The sequence below is a fragment of the Chelon labrosus genome (assembly GCF_963514085.1).
Source record: "Chelon labrosus genome assembly, chromosome: 23".
Taxonomy (NCBI): Eukaryota; Metazoa; Chordata; class Actinopteri; order Mugiliformes; family Mugilidae; genus Chelon; species Chelon labrosus.
In genome coordinates this window covers 807292-833627 of record NC_140356.1, presented here as the reverse complement: position 1 = coordinate 833627, position 26336 = coordinate 807292, and the positions used below count along the sequence as shown (strand labels likewise).

At 39.6% G+C, this 26336-nt stretch overlaps 1 protein-coding gene across 1 annotated transcript in view; it reads right to left on the bottom strand.

Annotated features, from left to right (window-relative positions):
- The window catches only part of large1 (LARGE xylosyl- and glucuronyltransferase 1), an 84442-nt gene extending 68806 nt beyond the window's left edge, over positions 1-15636 (bottom strand). The window contains exon 1 of the mRNA XM_084573578.1: positions 15536-15636. The gene's annotated coding sequence lies outside the window, so the exon portion shown is untranslated. The remainder of the gene's footprint in view (positions 1-15535) is intronic.
- Positions 15637-26336: the final 10700 nt, after the last annotated feature.

Genomic DNA, 26336 nt, shown 5'->3' with positions numbered 1-26336 from the left:
GCTAGGAATTTTCAACAATATTTAGTATCTTTTTGCTGTGCTGTGGTGTGGTGGGACTTGGGAATTGTGTGTGTGCCTGTGTCAGGCTGCATCCTGCTGGTGATGGCTGCTGTCATCAAGGAGTGTCATTGCTATGGGGTGGGGATACCTGGTCTGGTCTAGGTGGGTGTTACATGGTACCACACGAATGCCAGGTCTAAAAGTTTCCCAGCAGAACACATTGTCACAAGATGGTCAATGTTATTCACTTCTTCTGTCAATGGTCATAATGTTATGCCTGATCCGTGTATGGACACAGTACAGACTTTCCGTGCATGAACATTGCATCTAATGTAATGTAATTTTCTGCAACAAGATGGCCCCATTTCTGGGTGATGGAAGACATGTGAAGCCACTTCCCTATGTCCATATTATATAACAATTTAGTTTTCATTGCATTCATTGCGGAATCCCCACCCAGACATTCTTGCACATTTGTAGTTTGTTGTCATTCATTTGCCTGATGTTCTCGTCTGCCTTACCCGCGAGTTTAGCCTGCCTCAATTATTTATCCTTTATATGAGTGAGGCTTAAGCAAATTATTGGTAAAATTCATGGTTCTGAAATAGCCTATCTGCTTCAATAAAAGCAGGTCACAGTTTAATAATACATCCAGGGAACTATCCGTGGTGCTGGAATAGCAAACCCATTCAAAACTCATTGTAATTCACATCTCTCTTTGTTCCCACCCTTCTGTCTCTTCTGTTATCCCCTTGGATCTGTCTTGCATCTTCACACAGTTTATATTAGAGAGTTTAAATGCCCACTAGGCCCGTGTTCCCCATGCAATGCTTGAACTCTACATTAGTTATTTCAGGCTCCATAATGCTGGTGTGTGTGTGTGAAAATCACCAGTGCTTTGACACAAAGTTTCCAGGTGTTGGTACAACTGCACTGAGGGTCTAGAGACCACACAAAGTCCACTGCACTACTGAAGGAGGCATCAGCCTTTATTTGACTCCTCGGTAAAACTTAACTTGGTCCATAAAAGCCCCAGTTCTCCCGAAGACTCACAAACATTTATGATATGAAGGAGAGATGAGCAATGATCAATCTTCTCAAATCTTCCCTGGTACGATATCCATAGACTATCAAATTTATAGTTATTGCTAGAGATGTCAATGGCAAACCTCCCCTCATGGCCCAAGAGTAAGTTAATAGAAAATGGAATTTTATAACTGCTTCTCAATGGTAAATTGCTGCGTGTTGACACTGAAAGTGATGAGCGATGATTATGAGAGCAGTGGTTTATTGGCTGAAAAAGGCCATGGGGAAACATGCTGAGAGAGTCTGATTGAATTCTTGTGTGTGGAGGAGGCAACGGCAGTGAAGCAGGGAAACGCTCGGAGACGGTAGATTTATGGATGCAAGAAAAAGAAATGACTCTGACAGAATTGTTGTGAAAAACAGTCAGGACATTCAAATGAAAACATCCAAGAGACCTATAATTGACTAATGTACCTAGCGTGAAAACCGTTTAATCTAACCCCAGGTCGATTCCATTTCAAAACTCTGAGTTGTAAGATGCATTCCATTAATCCACAGACCTTCTTCATAGCTGCATTATTCATGTATACATCATTTATGGGGAGAAAAGGTTTGCATTGGGTCGTTTTTCTGCTACAAGACTATGCCATGTCAGTGGTCCATGTGAACATTTCCAAACAGATACTTGTGAATAACTTGATGTTTATTCACAATAAGAAGGGGATGACTGAATGATAAAAACTGTACCTCTAGATATCCTTTCTTATTCCTTCATAGTAATTCTGATTTCAGTGTCCGCAGCAAAGAATCAAAGGTCTTTCTACTTCTGACTCTGGATCAGAGCTTTCCTAATTTCCCTGAATCCCTAAAACTGCACCGCATTAACTGCTACAGTATAGTGAAGGGCAGTCTTTCCACCCATAGTAGAAGTCCCAACTAACAATTTAGATTTACAATTGATCACCTGACCGTCCTATAAAGAAATCATGAAAAATATTCAGTAGCCTTTCTCAACATTTCTTTTTATTGATTGGAGATTTTTTGAAAAGTCGTACAATGAATTGATACTATGGGCTAGAAAGAGAAATCCCTTGTCATGTGAAATCTTTTCTGCTGCTGAGACTCTGTGGCTGAGAATGGTTTATTAAACCTGTCAGTTCTGGTTTGATCCCAGATCGCCGTTAACACTGAGCCACAAAAGCACCTTGTAACTCACCTGAGAGGTGGTGACACCGGGGGCAGAATGTGCCCTCCACCCTCCTGTCTATCCACTTAAGTGACTGGATGAGAGGGAGAGAGAGAAGGACCCCAACTTTTCATTGGCTTTCTGAGTTGAACAGAACCACAGTTGAGAAAAACCTACCAAGCATCATCACAAATGCAGTCTCTATTCTATGAAGGCTAGCTGAGTCCTTCCACATGATTAGGGCACGGACTGTGCTGTGGACTAAATGGCTCCTTCCTCGTCACCACAGAGAACAGAAGACACATAGGTTGCTTTGGGAGTTTGCTTTGCTTTCATGTTGCTGAACTCAATAGCATTCCGTTATAGTAGGATGCATGTGTTGCTATATAATATATACAATAAAGACTGTACGTATGTATGTTATAGGGACTTCAGACTCATGTACATGAATTCTGACATGAATGCTCAAAAATACTCAGCGGCAGGGTGTAGAGTAAAATGGGTAAAAGCTGCCTTTTGCAGAAATCAGATTAGCATGCTGAGGAGGTCTATCTGGCAGCTGTTCCCACTGTGTTACAACTCAGACCTCGTCAGTGTTACATCTGAGTATCATATGATTACATTTAGTTAACTATAACAGAGCTGAGGTCAGTAGTTGTCTGTCATTTTGACTGACAGGGTCATAAAAATCCCATCATAATCTATTTTTACCCGTCACTTTAATTATTTTAAATGATAATAAAGACATATTCCAATAGCATTTAATTTTCATTAAAGTTGAATTAACTTTAAGTACTTTTTTCAGAACAGTATTGACTTTAAATGGTAACAAAAACAACAACAACAACGACAACAAAGGTTTCGGCTGCCGACACGTCTTGTCCGTACTCGGAACGGGACTGCTAGTGTGAACAGCTCTTAGACGGTACTGTAGTGTTGAAGTGCATCGGTGGTATGCAAATTCCATTTTGGTAGCCATTAGCTGCATAGACATAGACCTGACTGTATATAGACGTAGACATATGGTTAGCCGAGCTCTGACGTGTGCATCAGTGTAATCGGTGTACCAGGAAATCGTGCACCGACAAAATTTCCGCGATGTTTGGAACGCAAACTGCGATGAGAGACAAGAGCCAATTAATAAGGTCACTCGCCACCAAGTGGTCAGGGGTGTGAATTGCAATCTGTCAAAATGACAGATGGCCTTCACATTTTTCCGTCACATTTTTAAAAAAACGGTCAATGACGGAAAATATTCGGTTAACGCGACCCCTGGGTGGGACCATAAGACCGTATATTAAAGATGGACAACGGAACATCTCCTCAAATGTGAAGCCAAAGTAAGTAGAGCTCCCCCTGGTGGCTGGCTGCAATATAGTATCAAGAGCACCACGATAGTGGATGGGACTTGGGACGAATTAAACCACTAAAATACATTTAAGGGTGGTTTCTGTCATTTTAGGCAGTTTATATGATGCTGATGCATACTCAAGTTTCTATTTTTCTAATAAGTTTCATTTTAGTTAGTTATTTGACTATATAAAAGCGGAACGTGACCTCATGATGACTACCAGTTGCCATATCATCTTCTCCGTAAAGCAGTCTTGTAGTATCATAAGAGTAGGAAAATATAAAAACTGCACAGACTGCACAGACTTAGGCTCCATTCTTGCAAGATGGCACCGCCCTTATCCCAGGAATTCTAGTTTGACCAATACAAGGAAGTGGGGGCGCATTGCCCATATTTATCTATGGGTGTGACATGAACATTTCCCGTCTTAAAGTTAGATGTGCATCTTTCTTATTCAGAATGTCCAGCATCCTTGCCCTTACTTGCTGTGCTGCTACTGATCAAGCAGTTATTTACCACTATGATTTGTTGCACAATATCAAGAAGGCAGCTAGAGCAACATTGAGACCAATGATAAACACCATTCCTGAAGTAATAGCCGGTAAGATCCTATTTATAGCCAACCAGAAGAGAGTCTCAATAGAGCTGCAAAATGTTTATAGCCATTCAGAAGTCCCTTCATTGTGAGGGCAAAATACCAGTTCATTTTCTATACAAGGAGACTGACAGTTGGAGAACTTCCAAGACTTGGATTCAATATACCTATCATATTTGCATCAACTATAGAACTATAGATCTGGAAAGGCTGTCTATTCTGACCAACAGAAAACTTATCTCCAAATATTCTGATAAAAGATTTAAGTTCTTTAGTTCACACACGCTCCACATTTAAAATTGCCTTGAATGGATTTGGTAGCAATTGGGACTTTGAGATCTTGACACGCCTTAACAATTCTGTCCCTTGTGTTTTGCCCTCTTTTGAATGTGATCATGGGTGGATCTCTGAAGGTTTCTTGTAAGAGTGGGTCATTTTGAAGGATGTGCCAATGTTTCATAATTATTTCTTTGATGTTTTTGGTTTTAGAGGTAACTGCAGTACAATAAATGAGGTTCGTCTTAGGTTTGGAGGCTTTTGCCACTGTCAGGGAAGCCACTCTGCTATTTAAATCTACTTTGTGTGCTGCACTTACCAGCCAGTCTTTCGGATTTTTTTCCTTAAATTTTAATAGCATTTCTGCTTTATTTTTATCATATTGTTCAGGAGCATTGCATATTCTTTTCACAGACTTTCTTAAGAGGAAGGGGATGAAAACATTTGGCATGGAGAAGTGTGTTACAATTGTGGGTTTGGCATTCAAATAAGAAAAGACGTACTTTTTTAGATATAAATATGTCAAGAAATTTAATATGCACAAGGCTGTGCAAAATAAAGGGAGGAAAGGATTCCTTTCTAGTTTATACAGAAGTTGTTCTTCCAGGTAACCAACAAACAAGCACAACTGGATGCCATTTCAGTGACCATAGCAATGCAAGAGATCTGGAGGTATGGTGTATCATTAAAAAATGAAAAGGAAGTACAAAGAGGCCAGCTTAACCAGGGAGGTGGTAGAAGGTTTTCTCACAGGTCTGATGTTGAGAAATGTGTCCAGGCCTTGCTGGTGATAAAGTGCACATTACTACTTTTGGATTCATTAGTGGGAGTTCTTAAGAAAAAATAAAAAGTGAGAGCAGTGTTTAATAAATGACTTTAAAGTAGATACAAAACCTCTGATGTGTTGATTCACAAAACTTGATACGCTGAGACTACCTATTTCAGACAGTGTCTACCTTTGTGAATTTTAGGTAAAAATGAATGTAGTAAATCATCAAGACAGCCTTCTTCCAGTAGTACTCTAAGCTCCATTAAATATAACTTGGTTGGGTCACATTTCAGTTTTTCGTTGCAGTTGACTGAGTACTTCATTGTCAATGTCACCCCTTTGTCAGCAGCTTTAATGACAATTTAATTGTGGCTTTCAAGGTCAGACAATGCTTTATAAGGAATAAAACTAATTTAAAATTTTAATTCCAACAATCTACAGTATGTCTGTATTGAATTTTTGAATCTGTGTCCTTGCACCAAACTTTTTGTCAGTTGTGTGCTGGCTGTTGCTCAAGTGCAGTGGCAGATTTTGGTGTTAAGATGTTATTGTTTTTACATCAGAGGTAGGTGTATCCCTTCTTGTAGGCCTGTCTGTCTCTTAGGAATTTGTCTTTCTTCAGGTCTTTGAGTTCATTTTCATAATTGGTTAGTCTTAGGTCAGTGTCTTTCTTCTGCACCTTTCAAGATTTAATATAGGAAATGTGGTGCCTCTGTCACCTACAACATGATGCCTGTACTCAAAAATATTTTTTATGACTACTTAAATCTCAGAAAATGCTTACCCTTAATTGCTTAAAAAAAACAGTTGTGGCAGACCATTGTCTGAGTCAAGTGATTGGATATAACTCAATGGCAGCTGCTGCTCTTTATGAAAATAGACTCCAATGCAGGAATAGCTGGCGATTATCCAAAGGTTAAGCAGAAGAAAAGAATACACCCTTCTGAAATATTCATCTTCATGTTATTGTTTTTTTTTTTTTTTTATCCTTCCTCATCTCTCTCTGGCCATAAGTTCCTTTTGTGCTGTGAAGAGCCAACAAGTGCCGTCAGTCCAGGCAAAGATAGTATTTCAGCACCCATATTGGTGTGTTTGCTTAATAATGTGAGGAAGTAGAAGTAAAATAAGTAAGTCCAAGTATGTCCAAAAACACTTCTCCCTTCTTCCTTGTTCTACATAAGGTTCTCATTTTGTTGAAAATTATTGAATCATTACTGTAAATCACCATGGCTGTCCAGTAACAAACATACAGTATATCTCTAAATGATTTTGTTCATTAGGTCAGCCGTAAGTACTTTAATAACAAGGTTAAAACTATCACTGAGTAACGCATACTATAGGGAGTTAAGTAGGGCACCAGACTAAAAACAGAAATGGTGTCATCAGTGTCTTCCCCATGGAAGCTGAGGGCTGTCAGAGTGGAGGGTCACACTTCTAATGCGCAATGACATTATGGTCTTTGAAGAACAGGATCCCGCTCCGTCTGGGTTTCATTCTCAACGCAATACAACTAAAATACACGATATATGTGGGAATTTAACACTTTATTTTATACAGGCTTGGTCTGATTGTCCTTATCTGGACAGTCGTAGCGGTTTGGTTTTAGTCCACAGTTAATTGGAGCAAAATTATATGAAAATGTAGAAAAACAAGATATTAAAGATTCCCATGGATCTAGGCAGGCCAAGATCTTATAACTGCAGCATCTTTGCCAGTGGGCTCAAGCCGTTGAATTATGAGAATCCAGCAGGGCTGTCACTAAAATGGCGTCATCTCAGCAGTACATCACATGGCCCAGCTGTCAGAACATCTAACTGGACTCTTCACTAGACCACAAATCACTGACCCCGCAGGACCTCCACTGGTAAACACTATTGATCCTTCATTCTCCCCATAAGGGAATCTTAATGGGATTCTTCTGGCGGTCCTTGATCTGTGCCCATCCTGGCCTTAATCTCAGAATTTGCCTGTGTCCTTATCCACATTTGTAGGATTTACTGTGTCTTTGCCATGTAGACACCCAAAATAATTCTTGGTAACAGAACCGTCAGGCAGTGAGATGGAGCAACAAGGCGGTCAAGATGAGATACACGCACTTCTTGTAGATGCGATCAGATGACATGATATATAAACTACTTCATCTGAACCTTAATGAGCCTTTAATGATATCGCTGCCTTTAATAGATTAACACTGCGGGTCCAGTGATCTGGAAAAAGCTTTCAGAGCAACATGATCTTTTGCTGTTGTTTTCCTACTGTAACAGCACACGGCATAAACTATTCTGTTTTATTCTCACTGGTAATTCCAGCATCTGGTGTTGCCATGTTCCACTGAAGGCTCTTTGAAGATGTTGCTCTGCCAGAAATAAAAAGGTTTGGGGATTTTAACAGCACACAATAACTGCATTCACCAACGCTGTGAGCTACACAGAAGAGAAGAACATACCACTGTGTCTGTGGCATAGCAGCAGAATTGCAAACTTAAATAGTGGAACAAGTCCATCAGAAATAGGCAGGAAGCTCGGGAGGCCTGCAGCTGGGTGTCAGCTGGGCATGGTGGTTTTCTCTAGGTGTCTGGCCGGGTCAATATCAAGCCTCCTCTGCAGAAATCAATAGCACATGCCTTTGGCAATGAAAGCCTTCATGCCAGAGTAACCCTGGATCTGGGAAAGACACTTGAGGTGAAAAGAAACTGTCCAAAATGTCACTTTGTTACACCAGACTTTCCTCTATGAAAAATAGACTATTAGTATCCGTCAGGAACATAAAGGCAAAGACCGACATATGTTCACTTATACAAGTAACTGACAATGCGACTGAGAAACAAGAGTCATAACTACACCATTTCCACAGTTCCTTTTTGGCGTGACAGTTCTGTCATGGTCTTAATCTAATGAAATTGAAATCTCAGAGCAGACTCAAAATTGAATGTTTGGAGAATTAGAATGGATCAAATTATATATAAATAATGAACAACCATTTACATCTACAATCAAATATAGATTGTGACTGAACTATTATCTTTAGTGGAAGACTTCAAGGTAATTACTAAGTTGGTGATGTGAGTTTTCAGGAAAAAAGGCAGTGTCAAAACAAACTATTCATTTTTTTTTTACAATATACTGGCTCAATAACAGGACAATAAACCTTCAGAGGATGTACAGTTGATCTCCAAATCTAATTAAGGCAGAAAAAAAGTCTATGCAATATCCCAGCCTCTGTTATTATGCTGTTATGTAAATATGCCAGTGAAAGATCTTATGAGGCACTGAGCAATATACATAATGCTGCTAAATGCATCAATATGTGGACATTACATTTATATGGGAGGATTCACAGCCAGTGCCACTGTTCAGTGCCAAATACCCAATTTTAATATAGTGAATTAGATGTGCAGTCATTCTAACCACAACATACATAGCAGTGTATATGTACACCCCCGTGCACCCTTGAAGGTCAGGTTGTTTTGATTTAATCTTATTCTCTATTTAGCACAGGATCACAGCAAGTTATTTAGGGTACTTTTATTAAACAAACTAATAGCCTGATATTTATCTTGCTTACACAACGGCATGTCATTTCTGTCTCTACATGGTCGCACATTTACATTTCTCCTCTGCTGTCTGTAGCAGGCTGAAGGCAGGCTTCCACCCAGATGCGCAGACACGTGCGGACACACAGACACGTGCGCGCACACACAGGTGAGCACACTCCCTACAGCGGACAGAGGCCGCGCGTGGAAAAGTGTGTCGCGTTTAGTTCAATGTACACTTCAAAATAACTGTTGTTGTTATATTGACTGCTGTCATTAAAAAAAACACATTAACACACATGAAACTGCTCTCCATCATGGACAATCCATCTCATCCACTACACCGGACTATAGAGAGGCAGTGGAGCTCGTTCTCCAACAGACTGATTCAGCTCCGCTCCCACAGTGAACGCTTCAGGACTTCTTTCATACCCTACTCTATCCAACTTTACAACAACTCATCTTTCTGCAACACAATATCTCCATGTTATTCATGTTAATGGACACTACTGCACCTCACTATTACGCTACGTTTATATTTTCTCCTATGTCTTGTACACTTGTTCATATGCTAATTCTGTAAACTTTTTGCTTATACTATTTTATTTTACTAGATTTTACTTATATTTTATTTTATTTTAATCTTATTTTATCTTTCTTTTTAGTTGTGGTTCTTAAGAGTGTTTTTTTATGTGCAACTGAGCTACTTTGACCAAGACATTTCCCTTGTGGATGAATAAAGTCTATCTAAGCCTAAGTCTAACAGGATTCCTTTAAGTGTCTGTGTCGGTGTCCATCTGCCTCCCAAGTATCCAGCCAGAAGCTCCAAGAACAAGGATTCCTGCAATAGTTGATCTGCCCAATCTCAACATTATGGAGTTGGTCAGACAGATGACACTGAGACAACCAAAGAAATGTGACAAGTTCCCCAAGAACCTCAACAACCGACCTGCCAATTACCTTGAAAATGTAGCTAACAAAGACAATTTAGTTCTGTTTTAAACCCAAAGGCACCAAACACTGATATGATTTAGCAATTTGTATGACTTGCATGACCATTGAAAGCATCTACAATTTTTGCTAACCTTTTTTTTGAGATTTTACATATTTGCTAGTATATTAGTATTTGAGACTAGAACCTTTTTTGAGACTATTTTGATTGTCACTGATGCTATGCGAATAAATTGAAACAGAAGTGGAATGAATCATGCAATGTAATGTACTATGGGTTGCATTAATACATATACTGCTAATTTTTCCATTAGTCTTTCACGGGTTTGAGTCCCCTTTGTTCCTTTTGTGAGGGTGTATTTTCCTGCAACTGTAACACCTCCAGTCAGGTGTGTAAGGGAAACAAATTCAGCCCTGGACTTACCCGCTGGGACAAAGCACACAAAAAGAGCCATTTAAAACTTTATGAATTTATTTGACGGTCCACTGGCCCAAAGACTTTGGCTCTACATGCCTCCCCTCTTCTCTCTCCTCATCTGTCCCTCCCCAAGCGCTTCCATCCCAAACACAAACGCCCTCAATAACTATCTCAACTAGTGAATTGCTATTCAAAAAGTATCTGCACATTTTAGACGGATTGTAAGAGGAGTAAAGTAAGCCATCTATGTAAAATTGGAAGACCCCTCTTTGAACATGGGAATTGGACTGAAATACAATCTGCTATCAATTTGCAACACAGTTTTAACATCTGTCCCCAAAAAGTTTCACCATCGCTCACACCTGACTCACAGACTGGGGTCTCTGGACATTAAATGGGTCATTAGAGTACCAATCAGCGGAGAAGGAAGTCAGGTTTGAAACAGATTTCTTCAATGATAGGAAAGTATCTGGTCTGTAGTCTGAGGTGTGCACCAGTTATAGATGTCCCTAATAAAACCAGTGGTAAAGAACTGAGGAGGCTACTTGGATGAGCGGTGAAAGTTTTTTTGGAATATACCAAAACAAGGTAAAAAATTAGAGATTTTATATTTTTTGTAGAGTTGAGAAATACATAGGTTTTTCATTATAATGTTATGATTTCTATGGCCCAGAGCTGTGGGTGACAAGCAGAGCGCCAAACTCCAGCACTTGTAAACCAGCACAACAGCCCTTATACCCGGCATCAAAACATCCGGGCATGGAATTATGTGCCGTATTTTTAAACCATGTCCTTGTGTATAGACATGTGTATAGACCAACACAGGAAAACAGCATGGCAGGCTCGATGACTCACAAGTGTAGTATTGTCCAATGATGACTGCAGATCTAACCGCAGAAGAAACAGAGAAAGATGACTGACATGCAGGGCAGAGCAACACAGACGATCAGAGGGCGAAGCATGTTTCCCGTGTCTTTAGTCCAGGTCAGTTTAACTTAAACTTGAACAGTGCCAATGTGATGAATGGCTCTAAAATGGGATTATTACAAATATACTCACTTGCCAGTTCATTACAGACACTAGTGAAAATAAATGCATTCTCATTCAGAAGTCCAGCACTAAATCTCGTCTGCATGAAGGTTACGTATAGAATTCAGCATTTGTTGAAAAGAAAAACATACATTGAATTGTATTGTGTTGTTTCTTGCATTTTGACAACCCCACTGTAGTTAGTCGAGCCAGACTAAAGAACAGAAACACATTTGTGTTTAATTCAATACAGTTTTAACAGCACTACAAACAACATCCTCCAAAATGATTATAGAGTTGAATTACCACCTTTCTGATGTGGTTTCAACATAAACTGAACAATATAACGGACAAGAAGGGGGATTTAGTCCTGAGTCATATTAGAATGTATTTGTTTGTATCTCTGTACCCACACATAGACCTCAGTCTAAAGTCATAAGCTCAGCCTGTCTACAGCAAAAGCTTAGCTCTAGGCTGATGGACAGCTAACCTTCTATTGCATGAGACAGAAGCATGTTAGTGGTAAGCGGGCATGAAACCAGCCTAGTAACCAGCCTCTGAATCACTCCTCCATGACCAACCACTGCAGAATGAGGTGGGAGAGAAAGGGGCCATTCCGTTCAGTCTGAATGTCAGAGTTTACTTCAGCAGCATCTCTTCATGGCAGTGAACAGTCGCCCTGCTGCATCTGTGCATCGGGGAAACACTGCACAGTGTGACACATTGCTGGATTTCTCTTCTCTTAAATCAACTCTTTACCACATCGCACAAACAAAACATCCTTGTCAGGACCTGTGAGCACATGCTCTCTACCAAATAACGAACCACTTTTTTTTTTATTAACTTAGTCTAGATAAGTGTGGCCAACATTTAATTCCCTCAACAATATGCATTGTCTCAATAGAATAAAGCTTTCCACCAAAATTTGAGCCAAACATTGCAGACATCTGGCCAACAAATATCTTTCACCTTTTTTACAGATAGGTTGTTTTCTCTGCCTTCAATCTATGTTGTCTGGAGGGATTTTAAGTAATTTTGAAGGATTTCTTGATAAGTGTACATCTAGATTTAAATAAAGCCTCTTTTTAACCGGATGAGCACTACCCTAATATATGGGCACATGGGCACATGTGACATTGCAACTGTAAATCCATAGAGATTTACAGTTGGTCAAAACCGGAGGAAACGACTCCAAACATAACGTGAACTAGCTTAACTTTATAAGCACGACCTTACAAAGTTAGATTGAGATTCAACAGTTTTCTTAAAATACGCTGCTACTTTATTTAATCTTACATATATTTGTCTATAGAATGCCACGTTCCAACAGCTTATGTTTAGTATTAATGTACATGAACTGCACAGACTGCTGCTATTTGTCACTAAATCCAATATCCGCGTTATTGCAATCATTTAAAGACGGACTAAAAAATGCATGCTCTTATTTGATGTGTCATACTGTATAAATATTTTTTAATAGTTGGGATGGCATCATAAGTAGGGGCTTTTGTTAAGACATAGACCAAAAGAAAATTAATGTTTTAACCAATGATACAATCCAGTGTTTCCCGTCAATTGCCTTGACTACGGCAGCCTCCCATAGTCTCTCATAACAAACTGAAAATAGTATTATATATAATGCTATAGCATTAAATATATTTGTTACTTGTAACAAATGCAATTAAATGTAATTCACTACAAATACCCCATTTAAGTCCAGCAGGCTGCTTGTTTGTACATGCCATCATATCCTTCTATTAGCATCATCAGTCATTGAGCAGTAGTTTCAGACTCTGAGGTTATTTGAAGTAGAGGGGCATTAACTTCCAGAGCATCTCTAGTGATTACATCGTGATGAGAGCATCACCTGAAATGTGGCTGTTTAATGCCCCCGGGCCTGAGCAAGGAAATCAATGAAGCAGTGGACAGAACAGGCTTGTTTGCTGTTCCACCATACATCCCCTTGAGAGTTGGCCTCCACTCTCATTAATGAAGACAAACAGGCATAACACTGATACACTGTGTGTTCAAGGACAGACTGAGATATTGACTGTCTTGTGATTGTCTGAAGGTTATTGACTCATTAGGTGTAAATGTCTAAATCTAAACGTCTGATCCTCTCTGGTTGATTTTACTGAACAGACTCTGTACAGGTAAGCATAGCACCGATAGAAGAATGGTTGGAATTTATTGGGACCATCCGGTGAGAAATAGGGATGTCCTGATCCGAGTTTTTTTGCATCCACATTGCTGTCTGACTCACTTTATTCTCCAGAGAAAAGTGTACTTCCATGGAGACAGGTTTAATCACGTGATTTTGGTTCTCCTTCTTTTACTTGACAATACAAACCACCACCAAAAGAAAATAAGTCCTTCTCTTCTTCGTTTTTTTTTTAATTATTTCTTCTGGGTCAGCTTGCCTCGATGAGGAATAGGACATTCTGACACTACAAGGACATAGTTTGGGTTTATAACAGCGAAGTCCTGTAGCCCAATACTGATGTGATCATTTTAAAAATGTCTGGATGAGCCACGGTACAGATCTCCCCATACTGATTGGGACATCTCCATTGAGAACTATGCATCTCCACTGAAGTCAAAATTGAAGAGTAGGCTACAGATTGCATCCTCATGTTGTTATGGTCTGATAAAAGAATCAAAGTTTGAATCAAAATCACCTGGGCATTAGATGTTTTTCATGTACTTCCAAACGATGTCAGTGTTGGCACCACAATGAAACTTTTTTTATTCTAAATCATCAAAGAACTTTAAGTAAATGATCTGTCAAAAATGCCATATATTACCTAGTAGCACATTTGCAAATTTAACATGTTATTATTTTACTATTTTTCTATGTTTCAAAAACAACTGGAATGTTGCACTTACAAAATAAGAACCCTGCGGATGATTAGTCAATGAATCAATAGTTATCTGACATAAAGTCTGTGAAGGTTCTCAGTCATCCAGGTCATGGTATATCCAACAAAGGTTCAAAAAAGGCAACTGGACTTGTAGAGTTTTTTTTGAGAAGACGTTTCACCACTCATCCGAGTAGCTTCTTCAGTTCTAGGGGACTGGTGGGAAGTCTGAGGTTTAAATAGGAACTCCTCCTGAGCAAGTTTTTCCAGTTGCCTTTTTTGAACCTTTGTTGGATATCTGACATAAAGTGATCTGACATGAAGTAGAAAATTCCTTCTGATTTCTGATCAAAATCTTTTGATTTAAATTATGGAACAAAAACAGTGTCACCTTGGGCTCTGGTAATGTTATATTTTTACAATTTTCTGAAATGGTACTAAACAAATCACTTATCAATGAATTGGCCAAAAATATCAATAAATAAAATAATAATCGGTAGAACCCCTAATCTTGCATGCAGCGATCAATACACCTCATTGCTTCTGATGTTGTGTGTCTAAAGGTTTTCTCACCACAGCTGCCCTGTGATGAAGTCAGAGTAATTCTGGAGTTTGTTCATGCTTCAGTTGCATGTCCAAAAGTCAAGACTATCAGGTGCAGGCATTTAAGTGAACCCAATCAGGACAAACAATGTGCATGTTTCATATAAACTAAGGGGTAAAATTGAGAGTCACAGCCTTAAAAACTGGGCTTTTTTTTTTTTTTTTAGCTCGAAATAAATATTGTATAGTATGGTATAAGTTGAAATACGCCCATAACGAAGCAATCTATTAATAAACCAGTTTTAACAGAGTTATGATAAACCAACAATAGTATTTGTAGCAACACATATGTATGTTGACTAATTATTATTTAAATATGTTAAACAGTCACAACTGAATTAATTGCTAGTAAAATAACTGATAGCCTTGTTCATTTGCCGCTGCCACAGTAACGGTCCCGGTGTTACCCGGTTGTCGTCATGTTTCTGTGTACAACTGTTGCGACTCGGCTCGCGCGCTGTTACGTGTGTCTGTCGATTAATTCGCGAGCACACTCAGCAACGCGCGAGAACTTGACAGGGACAAGAATTAGCGTACTCAAAATAAGACAATAAGGCAAAGCCTGTCTGCGCTGTTTATCCCGGCTTCAGTCATCATTTAAAAGTGGAGAGCAGACCGAAAGCATGTGCCGTTAATCCCCCTCCTCCCCTCCTATATTTAGTGTTGTCTTCAAGGGGCATTAAAGGACCGTTCTGCCCTGCTTTCTGTAGGTTTAACGGCAAGACCGTAAATATTCTGCGCTGTTGCCCGCACCCTGGATTATCACAGACACATTTAAAGGCCTTCATGAACAAGCACTTTTGAGAGTATCATAACAAGTGAAAACCGCGCATCGTGCAAAATATATATATATATAAATATATGGCGAGCGAAAGCAGTTTAAAGCAACTAGAAATAACGCTGGTGAGGTAACGTGCTAGTCAGCTGCGGATTCCACTCACCTGATGCAGAGGCTTCAAACTGCTGCTATCAAGACGTATTTTTTTAAATAAATCCACAGCAATGGAGCCCGCAGGGCTATTTCAAAGGGACACTGGCGTCTTCAGATCGGTCACAACAATTCTTCTGGCGCAAACGGTTGCCCGCCGCTTACTTGTCCCGTGTAGTTGGAGCTTTATCCTGATAAATCCTGTCCGGCAGCCTCAGCTGTCAGCGCCGGCTACCACCAACAACAGCTGAGCCGTTATATGTGCTCCGGTCTGGGTTAATATTTAAGTATGTGACAGGGTTGTAGCTGCGTCGCCACACAGCCTCTTCAGTCTCATTAAAACGGCGGCGGGTCTGGATTTCTGTGACCAGCAGTCAGCGACGCACAGTCGGATGTGGAGAAGCAGCTGCGCCGGCCAAAGACAGCGAGAGCACGCAGGCTCCGTCGGTGGTCCGCTGAAGCTCAGCTACGTAAAAATGCCATCCAAGGGTCCGGTAGACTTTGTATTCCGTTACCCTTGAGTAATCTAGTATCGTCCAGGACCTGGTACTGGTGGTGTCTGAGTTTTCGGCCTCAACACAGCAGCTCTTTCTTCCTGACGAGCAGCCAGCGTCCAATCACAGCACTGTATTCAGAGAAGGGACGGAGTGTAAAAAGGAGTGGATCCGAGCGGACCGGAGTCTGAACTGGACTGTTTTCAAGGACTGATAGACTGAATATCTCAGCAGCCTGAATCAGCACAAGAGTGACACACTGGTTATCTCCTGTTGCCTCTTTTTAGGGCCCTTGTGTGTGATTGAATTGATATTTATCCAGCCATATGCACTATGTCTGCATAACACTAAGCAAACCCAGAGCTACCACTTTTATATACAGTCTATGAGAGCCACTCAGTAAAGGCCAAAAATAACATTTTGGCCTTAAACTCATCTTTGACTGAGTCAGGATTGAAGATATCCCTGACTGTATTAAACAAAAGTTAAAATCCATATCAATCATTCAAACTGTTTAATCTGTTCCTTAAATTAGATTTAAATGTCATGTACTATGCTACTTAAGCTATTAAAAGTTGAAATATTTTTTCATTATAGTGTCATAGTGTAGTGTACTGTAGTGTAATTACAGAGTTCTGTAGTGTAATAACATAGAGTTCTATAGTGTCACAGCGTAACTTAGTGTAATTACATAGAGCTCTGTAGTGTAATTACACAGTATTCTATAGTGTCATAGTGTAGTGTACTGTAGTGTAATTACACAGAGTTCTGTAGTGTAAGTACATAGAATTCTGTAGTGTAATTACAAAGTGTTCTATGATGTCACAGTGTAGTGTACTGTATTGTAATTACACAGTGTTCTGTAGCGTAACTAGAGAGCGTCACTGCAGTGTACTGTAGTCTAATTGCATAGAGGTCTATAGTTTAATTACATATGTAGTCTAATTACATAGTGTTCTTTAGTGTCATAGTGTAGTATATTGTAGTGTAATTACACAGTAAGGGTTGAATGACTTCAGATTTTTTAAAGTCGACTAATATGTGGTGAAAGTCAAGTGGACGTCACACATAGAAACACAGTAGAACGTAATGCTTTGCGACAATGAAATCTATATTCTTGACCTGAATACATATTCTAGCATCTCACACAAAAGAGAGGCTTTTTTGCAACATAATAAAGCAAGAACACAAGCTACTGTCAGCTGTAGTGACGTCAACGTCACAAACACTGTCAGTCAGACACTTGTAATATGGGGCTCTCGCTCGGCAAAAAAAAAGACACGCTCTACAACCACAGCAATAATGTCAACTAATAGAACACAACATATCTGAACATAAACACATAAGCTCATGAATACTGTGCACTGCAGTTATGCATAGCCTAATTGGTACCGTTAATACCATTTAATAGTACTTCACAGCGTGTTCTACAATAGGATAATGTAGCTGGGATAAAAAAAAAAGCAGTATATCTTCCGAAGCATTTTCCGTGTATAGCAGCTAAAGGTTAGACAATGAAATTCACCAGCACAGGTGAAGTTGTTAATTGACTGCTGTTGAGAAGATTTGAACCGTTCCTCTGCTAGCATTTGTGGATGCCTTTTCAGATGAGTGTGCATTGCAGTAGCACATTTGTTGTATTTCAGGACTCACTCACATATTCTGCATGTCACGGCAGAATGGGATTCATCTTTATTGAAGTATTTTCACACACTTGAAGAACCACTGCTAGTTTGCTGCAGTGACCCATTGGGCTCTTCACCTGTCTTCTCCAAGGCGTCCATGTTGTTACTGTCACGTGATCGGCGACTAGTTGACTTCCTGCATAAAGCGTCATGGCACAGCAGTAAGGTTGACTAGTCAACTAGTCGAAAGTGTTGGTACAAACCCTAGTGTATTACAGATTAATTACATAGTGTTTTGTAGTGTAATTACACAGTGTTCTATACTGTCATAATATAGTGTACTGTAGTGTAATTACACAGTGTTCTGTAGTGTAATTACATAGAGTTCTATAGTGTAATCACATAGAGTTCTGGAGCGTAATTACATAGTGTTCTATAGTGTCACAGTGTAGTGTAATTACATAAAGTTCTGTATTTTGTATTGTAATTGCTTAGTGTTCTATAGAGTCATAGTGTAGTGTAATTACATAGAGTTCTGTATTCTGTATTGTAATTACGTAGTGTTCTATATAACATGATGTTTTTTCTTCATTAAATTGTTTCACAGTCATTTAAAACCTTAAATGATAGGCTTATGCAATATCATCATCATCATCATCATCATCATCATATAACAATATTAAAATCCAGTTCATAACCTGGATCCTTCAGAATACATTTCTGAAATCATCCAAAAGTGTATACATGGGAAAAAAATGAAGCAAAATATGAACTCAGATCTCCAGTAAGTAAAGCAAAAATATTTAATGCCACCTACCACCAGCATTCACAAGAGAAAAAAAAAAATACAGTGATCCATTCTGTCCCTGTTTCCAATTATTATTAACGATGAAGATCAACTCCAAGCTCAATCAGGACTCAGAAGGTGAAGCCACAGTTGTAGTGTAGTGTAATTACATAGAGTTCTATAGTGTAATTACATAGAATTCTGTAGTGTAATTACATAGTGTTCTATTGTGTGACAGTGCAGTGTGCTGTAGTGTAATCACATAGAGTTCTGTAGTGTAATTACATAGTGTTCTATAGTTGTACAACTGGAAGAAGTATCTCAAAATGCAGTGTAAACACATGGGGTTATCTGTGAGGAAGAGGCTGATTTTTAAAGGTCCATACAGGTAGATGATTTGTTTTACTTTTATGTGATGTGCTGACTGACTGTATTTGTTGTACCAGTTAAGGCAGAATAAACTATCATGCATATTGCTCATGGAGTGCATGTAGTACATTTTGAAGCTGTTGGATAGTAAAGAAATACAAATATAAATATTAATAATATTAATAAGATGTGAATGTTTACCATAGTTGAAATTAAACCATTATACAACTGAAGCTGGCCTAGGCAACACTAATTAGTTTCAAAAACTGCTTTGATGAAACAAATAATACTATTCATAGTAACACATATTTTATGTTGGTTAATTATTCTTTAAATATGTTAAAAAAGCTGTATTTCATGTTAGGAAATTTGCAATAGTTTTGCATAGATTTAATTCATTCATTCATTCATTCGTTCATTCATTCATTATTAGTAGCCTTAGTGAAAATTGGCCTCATTTCATTCTTGGAATAGCTCAGCCTATCATCAGAATCCACACAAAAACTTTAAGAATATCATTGGTGTGTAAGGTTGCTAAATGTAAGCAGTGCTGGGATTACTCTGATGTTTTCTTCTTGAGCTAAAGTAGCTATGCTACTGTGCAAAACTTGGCTGAACTATTTTATCAGAAAAATGTACTAACAGCATCAAATATATACCCAGACTGAACCCTGGCAGCACTAAATTTTATATGAATAACGCATGATACTTGTATTTAATGGTGCCACTACTCTGGATGGAGTACATTTGTAAGATTTATTATCTTACAAATGCACATATGTACTGTATACAGTGCATCTGGAATATATTCACAGTGCTTCGCTTTTTCCACATTTTGTTATGTTACAGCCTGGATTAAATTCATTTTTTCCTCAAGATTCACCCCCATAATGCTAACCATAACATGATTTTTTTTTTTGTGTTTTTTTTTTTTTTTTCATCTGTAAATGGAAGAAGTTCGGTACCACCAGGAATTCTTTCTAGAGCTGGCCGGCTATCAAAACTGAGCGATCAGAGGAGTCACTCTGCCAGAGCTCCAGCATTCCTCTGTGGAGAGAGGAGAACCTTCCAGAAGGACAACCACATCTGCAGCAATCTACCAATCGGCCCTGTATGGTAGAGTTACCAGACGGAAGCTACTCCTTAGTAAAAGGCACATAGCAGCCCACCTGGAGTTTGCCAAAAGGCATCTGAAGGACTCTCAGACCATGAGAAACAAAATTCTCTCATCTGATGAGACAGATTGAACTCTTTGGCATGAATACCAGGCGTCATATATATATGTACACTACTTAAAGTGTGATAGTTCTATTTAAGTTCCAAGTGTTTTGTTGTTTGGTCAGATGTTTCCAGGTGCACTTCTGTATACACACAATAGGTGAATGTTACTGTATTGCAGCAATGGTCTAAGTCAATCTGATTAATTTGTTAGGAATGCTGTAGATTAGGTTGCCAGGTAGAGAGAGCAGAAGCTTTAGACCTTTGAGACACAAACCTACATCCCCTGTGTTGCTCAAGTACAGTAGGTGGACCATAATCCAATCAGATAAATTGTCAACTCTTCTTCCTGATATAGGCAGTACAAGAATGGTCAGAAGGAGGGCATCTGTAGCTCATGATAGGTTTGCAGTAGGGTTAATGGATCACAGTGGCTGCCATGTTGATGGCCTGGTTAGTTGAAGCAGACATAAAAGGTGCAGTTTCTGGCTTCAGTTTGGTTGACAGTACAGTTCCTTGAATTTCTCTATAATACTATAGACAACCTGTTTCTTGAGGTGTGACAACACTTTTGGAGCCCGAACAAAGTGTTTTACGCCATCCAGTCCCTTTGAAGAGAAGGTATTAATGTGAGAGCACTTGCAGAAAGTGGATGACTTCAAGGGTTTTCTGGAAGAAGCTGGCAGCCACCAGGATCCCATCATAAAATTTCACTCTACTCTGTATTCATTCATTTTTGTAGACAATCAACATGATCTCCCAGAATTAATGTTACCACACAACTAAACGGCTTTTCCAATCATATTTTCATGAACCATAATCAGTGGGGGCATTATGTTCCAAGCCCAGCATTTATGAAATGAGTCACAGGAGGTGGTTGAGGCAGAAGCCAGTACAGAGTGCCCAAGTCAACCCAGACAGTTGGAGTCAATGGTGAGAAAATCACTTTGATTAAGTTAAGTGAAAGATTAGATATTTTGTCCAATGACAGAAAAATGCTTCCAAACCTTTCCAAGAATAATTTCATTACTTGTCTGTCACCATGGGAAAATAAGGTTTTAGAATAAAATGACATAACCTCCTCATCTGTAAATAAAAACTCAACAATACGACCTGCAGTCGTCAACAGTTCAATGCAAAGGAGACAAATGCAAGACACGGGAGGCAAGATTTAAGGACCAAAAAATCTAAACTGTTGCCATTTTTTAAATTTCTTTCAGGGGGATATAGCCTAAGTATATGCTTTTGACATTCAATAGAAACTGCATACTAAAAATTGTTTGCATTTCACTCTCCATCTCTTTCCAGTAAAATGTATTCTTTGGCATTCAAAAAAATACAGTGGTGTTTAACAACTTGACAGCCACCATTCCATCAACACTGAGGGTTGTTGTTGTCATAATGGGATTTCACCTGAGGAGTAATAAAGAGTCTTATCATATTTTTCCAGCAGAAGTCTTTCCAAGCATGGGATTTTGGAACTGTGGTTTTTGATTGAAATATACAGACATCTTTCCATTGTCTTTGACTGTCTGACTTTTTCTTTCCTGTTTGTCCTTTATGTTTATTGGGGTATGGTGGTGTAAAGTGTAAAGAGCCCAATATAGTCGAGAGATAACCCCTTTTTTAATTTCGTATTTATGTGCACCTCTAAATATTTAGAGAGGTGTGTGGTCTTCTCTGGCATTTCTTTTTTTCTTTTTTCTTTTTGGTTGTAGTATGATTTTAGTTGAAAGTATCAAGGGTGAGGGGATCAAGGACAGCAGATACCGCCAAGCCACAGCCAAGGCCATTCACTTTGTCAAGGAAGGACAAGGGCCAGAGAGAACATCGAAAAGCTGCTCTGCTGGTTTGCTCTCCATGGCCCGAGACTGGGCATGATAGTCGACCTAGAGAGGCAACTGAAGATTCCACCACACATCACCCAGTCCACACTGAGACCTGACATCATCTTGGTCTCTGGGGCCAAAAGACAACTAATCTTGCTGGAGCTAACAGTGCCCTGGGAGGAGAGGATGGAGGAGGCTCAAGAGAGAAAAAGGGAGAAATATCAGGAGCTGCTGTAGCAGTGTCGGGACGAATGGGTGGAGGACCAGGTGTATGCCAGTGGAAGTGGGCAGTCGGGCATTTGCCAGCCACACCCTGAGCAATGCCTACGGTACACTGAGCATAACAGGTGCCAACCGAAGAAGGGCCATAAGCAACAACGTGGAGGCAGCAGAAAAAGCATCCAGATGGCTCTGGTTGAAGAAGGGAGAGCAGTGGGGGCAGTAGTATGCCACTTGGACACAGGCCAGGGTCTGATCAGCCTCGGTCGGGTCGCCTGGAGGAGGATGTCTGTTGCAAGACCCGAAACACCCCGAGTCCAGGAAACAACGCTGGTGATGTGTCCAAGGTTGTGCATCAGATTACAAGGTATGAGGAATCTCAAATATTCAAGTGGTGTAGGTCTTTGGTCAAGGTTACAAACAACTACTTCATAGATTTGTTTTCCATTTCAGAGGGAATGCCATGAGGGAATGCCAGAGGGATTGGTGCCATGTATCTACAGAGATTCAACACTTCTGGTAGTTTAATATCAGGTTTCCTTAAATACAGAATAACATCGTCCACATGACTTTTATGTTCTGCACCATAAGGCGTAATGCCCCTGATTTTGTCATTCGGACTAATAGATTGGGCTAATGGTTCAACAAACAATGATTGTTAATTACAAATTTCTTTCCTGGTGTTGTCTGTGTCTTGAAGGGTTGGTTAGTTTAAAACAACCAATTCAATTTGGAATTAAGTCTGTAAAACATCTAATCACTGTGGGCTTGAGTTTGCACCAAGGAGGGTTTTACTCTCCATTACCCCCTATTCAACCCACTCCCAGCCTTGAACATCACATTGATTCATAATCTGTTTCTAGAGTCTCTTTTTATTGCATGCTGAATCATGTATTCCTATAAGTTTACTCCCAGTTCAATAAGGTTACAGTTAAATCTCCTAGCAGGTGAAATCAGGTGCAGAGGATTCCAAAAAGTGTTTCTCCTGGCTCTGGGTTGTGTGATGATGACCTCAATGTCCAAGCCCTTTTGGTATCTTGCTTGCTTTCAAAGGTGTCAGCAGGCAGCCTCTCTCTGAGAGTCCAATGCTCGCTGGCATGGACTCAGGGCTCCCTAACCCTGGAAATCGTCATGCTCAGCCCTGCTCTCTGTCCAAGTAAAGAGTCTTTGGATAGATATGATTGTACTCTGGCTTTGAGAAAAACATGAAATGTTGGTTTGAATGAACAACTAAGCGTTCTATTCACCTTGTGAGAAAAAAAAATGCTGAATTCCATTGACTATTGCTTCCATACATTACTACATGGACTGCAAAATGAACAGTGCACCTTAAAAATGTCCCTTTTATTTTTATACTGAGGTTTGGTGGCAGCTCCCCTGTGGGGTTGTTCCAGGAAGAACACAATGACATATATGAGACTCGAAACTAGGCCAATACATCTTCCCTTATTTTAGTTCAGAAATTACTTATCATTCTACACCTATATGTTTTTTCTTCCATTTTTCATACAAAACTGCTGTGTCGGACACCGATCAAGCATAACATTAGGACCACCTTCCTACTGTTGTGTAGGTCTCCCTTGGACATGGGCCTTCTGAGGGTGTCCCATGGTGTCTGGAAACAGAATGTTGTTAGTGGGGGCCTTTGGGTCCTATGAGTTGACGGAAGGGGCCTTTGTGGATCATCCCACAGATACTTGATCAGTTTGGGATCTAATGAATTTGGGTCCAGGTCAACACCTTTTTGAGTTGTTCCTAAACCGTTTTTTTCTGTGTGTGTGTGTGTGTGTGTGTGTGTGTGTGTGTGTGTGTCAGGCTGCATCCTGCTGGGGATGGGTGCTACCATCAAGTAGTGTCATTGCTATGGGGTGGGGGTGCCTGGTCTGGACTAGGTCGGTGGTACACGTCTAAGTAACATTCACATGAATGCCAGGTCCAAAAGTTTCCGAGCAGTTGTTGACAGTCTGTCAAGGCTCCCAGTCATTTGATATATCCAAAACTATAGCTGAAACTATGGCAGCTGGACTCTAACGCCCCATTAATGGACAAGGGACACTTTGTTGAAGACAAAAACGCAGGCATTTTAGCCAGAGAAGACAAAGGGTCGGTAACAGGGGTAAAGGTCATCTATCTAAAAATTGGAGAATTCCACTTGAACAAGGGACATGGACCAAGACACCACTTGTCAGCCACTTCCAACACAGTCTTAAAATTTGTCCCCAAAATGTTCCACCCTCATTCACACCTTGAGTCTGGAGTTGCTGGCAATCAGTGGGTACACGACTGCTCCTTGGGAAAAACGATTCATCTGGACGAATTATTAAAATATCCCTAACAACAAAACAAACGTCCTTCTCAGTGAGGCCAGTAATTTATTTAGTTATTTAAAGACTGTTTTCCTGGTTTCTTTGAGTGTGTAGTGTATCCTAGCTTTTGTTCACTGATCATGGTAGACATTTTCCATTCGTTCATTTGGCACATTCAGCCTTCTCACCAAAAGAGCCGCTCTCTTGCTCAAGTCTATCGAGCTGACATTTTCAACAGATTTAATTATCTGAATGCAACAACCTAATGTGAAAATGCACCAGCCGTCACCCTGTATGACAAAATCAAAGCATGGGTTAGGAAGCTGCACTTTTTTCTACGCTGTCTGTCAGTAATGATGGTTTGCCATTATTGGATGATTTTTAAGGCTAATGCGACAGACAGGAATACTTAACGCTCTCGTTTGATCATTTACAATGGTGCATTTCATATTGATTTATTTATTTTTTATCAAAAAGGGAGAAAAAAGTTGAAAAAGCTGAGACTTCACAGGGATAAAGCCTCATTATACCACCAAGCCCCCTGTGTGTTCAGGATCCCACAGGGTTAATGCAAGTTAAACACCATTTCATTACTTTGTCATACATCATTAGACTTGTTCATTGGTTCTATCATTCGCCATTCAAAATCCATTACACATGAGACTCTTGCTTCATGTCTAACAGAAAAGGTTCTACAACTCACTCATAATTCAATGGTGCTGACACTCTTTGAAAAGTACCGAATAACAAATAGATTTGTGGGCAACTGCAATTATGGGGTTACTATTTAAGATGTTGTTTTAATTTAAACCCCAACTCCCCACCAGTTTTTTAGAACTGAAGAAGCTACTTGGATGAGTGCCGAAACATTTTCAAGAAACACCTCTGATCCTGTAGCCTCTGTTTCAGCTTATGTTTGGATGTACTGCAACCTGGATGACTGAGAATCTTCAAAAATTCTTTGAAAAGTAGAGTGTTCAAGTGCCAACTTGGTTACGGCTGCTGTCACGTAAAGAGCAGGGCCAAGTGACACTCAGCCTCTAATAAAATGCAGGCATGGAACTAGAGCTGAGAGGTGCTGTTGGAATATAGCTTTGATTCCTTGAAGTTGTCAAACTGAATTTTACCATGTTTTTGAAATGTTCTGAATAACAACGGGGAAAAAAGCAAAGCCTTCATATGATCTAGTATTGTGGTTATTAGCTTTAAACCCAACTAGAGATGTAAAATATCCCCACAACTCATATGAAACACAACTGGATATCATCGATGATGTAGGCTAACAGTGGCTTAAGTGACAGCAGGAAGGGCATGAAGCATATCCCATTTGGAACCTCGTTCATCAACTGTTCATAAGTATTGTTTTGTGCATAAACATTTCCATGCATAGAATATAATTGCTCAATATTATCATGCGTGAGAGTGTAAAGTTAATTTACCATGTGTACAAGGGTTGCTTTTGGAGTCTGGAGAGACATACAAAGCACTCAAGCCAGTCATTATAGTTGTTGAAACTTACCCCATATGTGCTAACAATTAAAGATTGGAATTTACAGATGGTTTTAAATTAATATCATATAAAAGCCAAATGTTTTAGGAACGGCACGGTTCTTTTTCTGGGTTATCCTTTAGTTGGTGGGTGTTTAAAGTCCTTTGTGGTCTTTAGTTCTTCAAGTGTGGCTAACAGTTTTTTTGAGTTGTTCCTAAACCGTTTCTGTGTTTGCATCCTGCTGGGGGTGTCATTGGTACGGGGTGGCGGTGCCTAGGTGGGGGGTAAATCTCTAAGTAACATCCACACGAAAGCCAGATCCAAAAGTTTCCCAGCAGAACATTGTATTGTCACAAGATGGTCTATGTTATTGACTTCTCCTGTCAGTGGTTTTAATGTGATATATATATACACCGCAGTGTATATATATTTATTTGACATATATATATGTCAAATAAATCTGATTTTATTTGACATG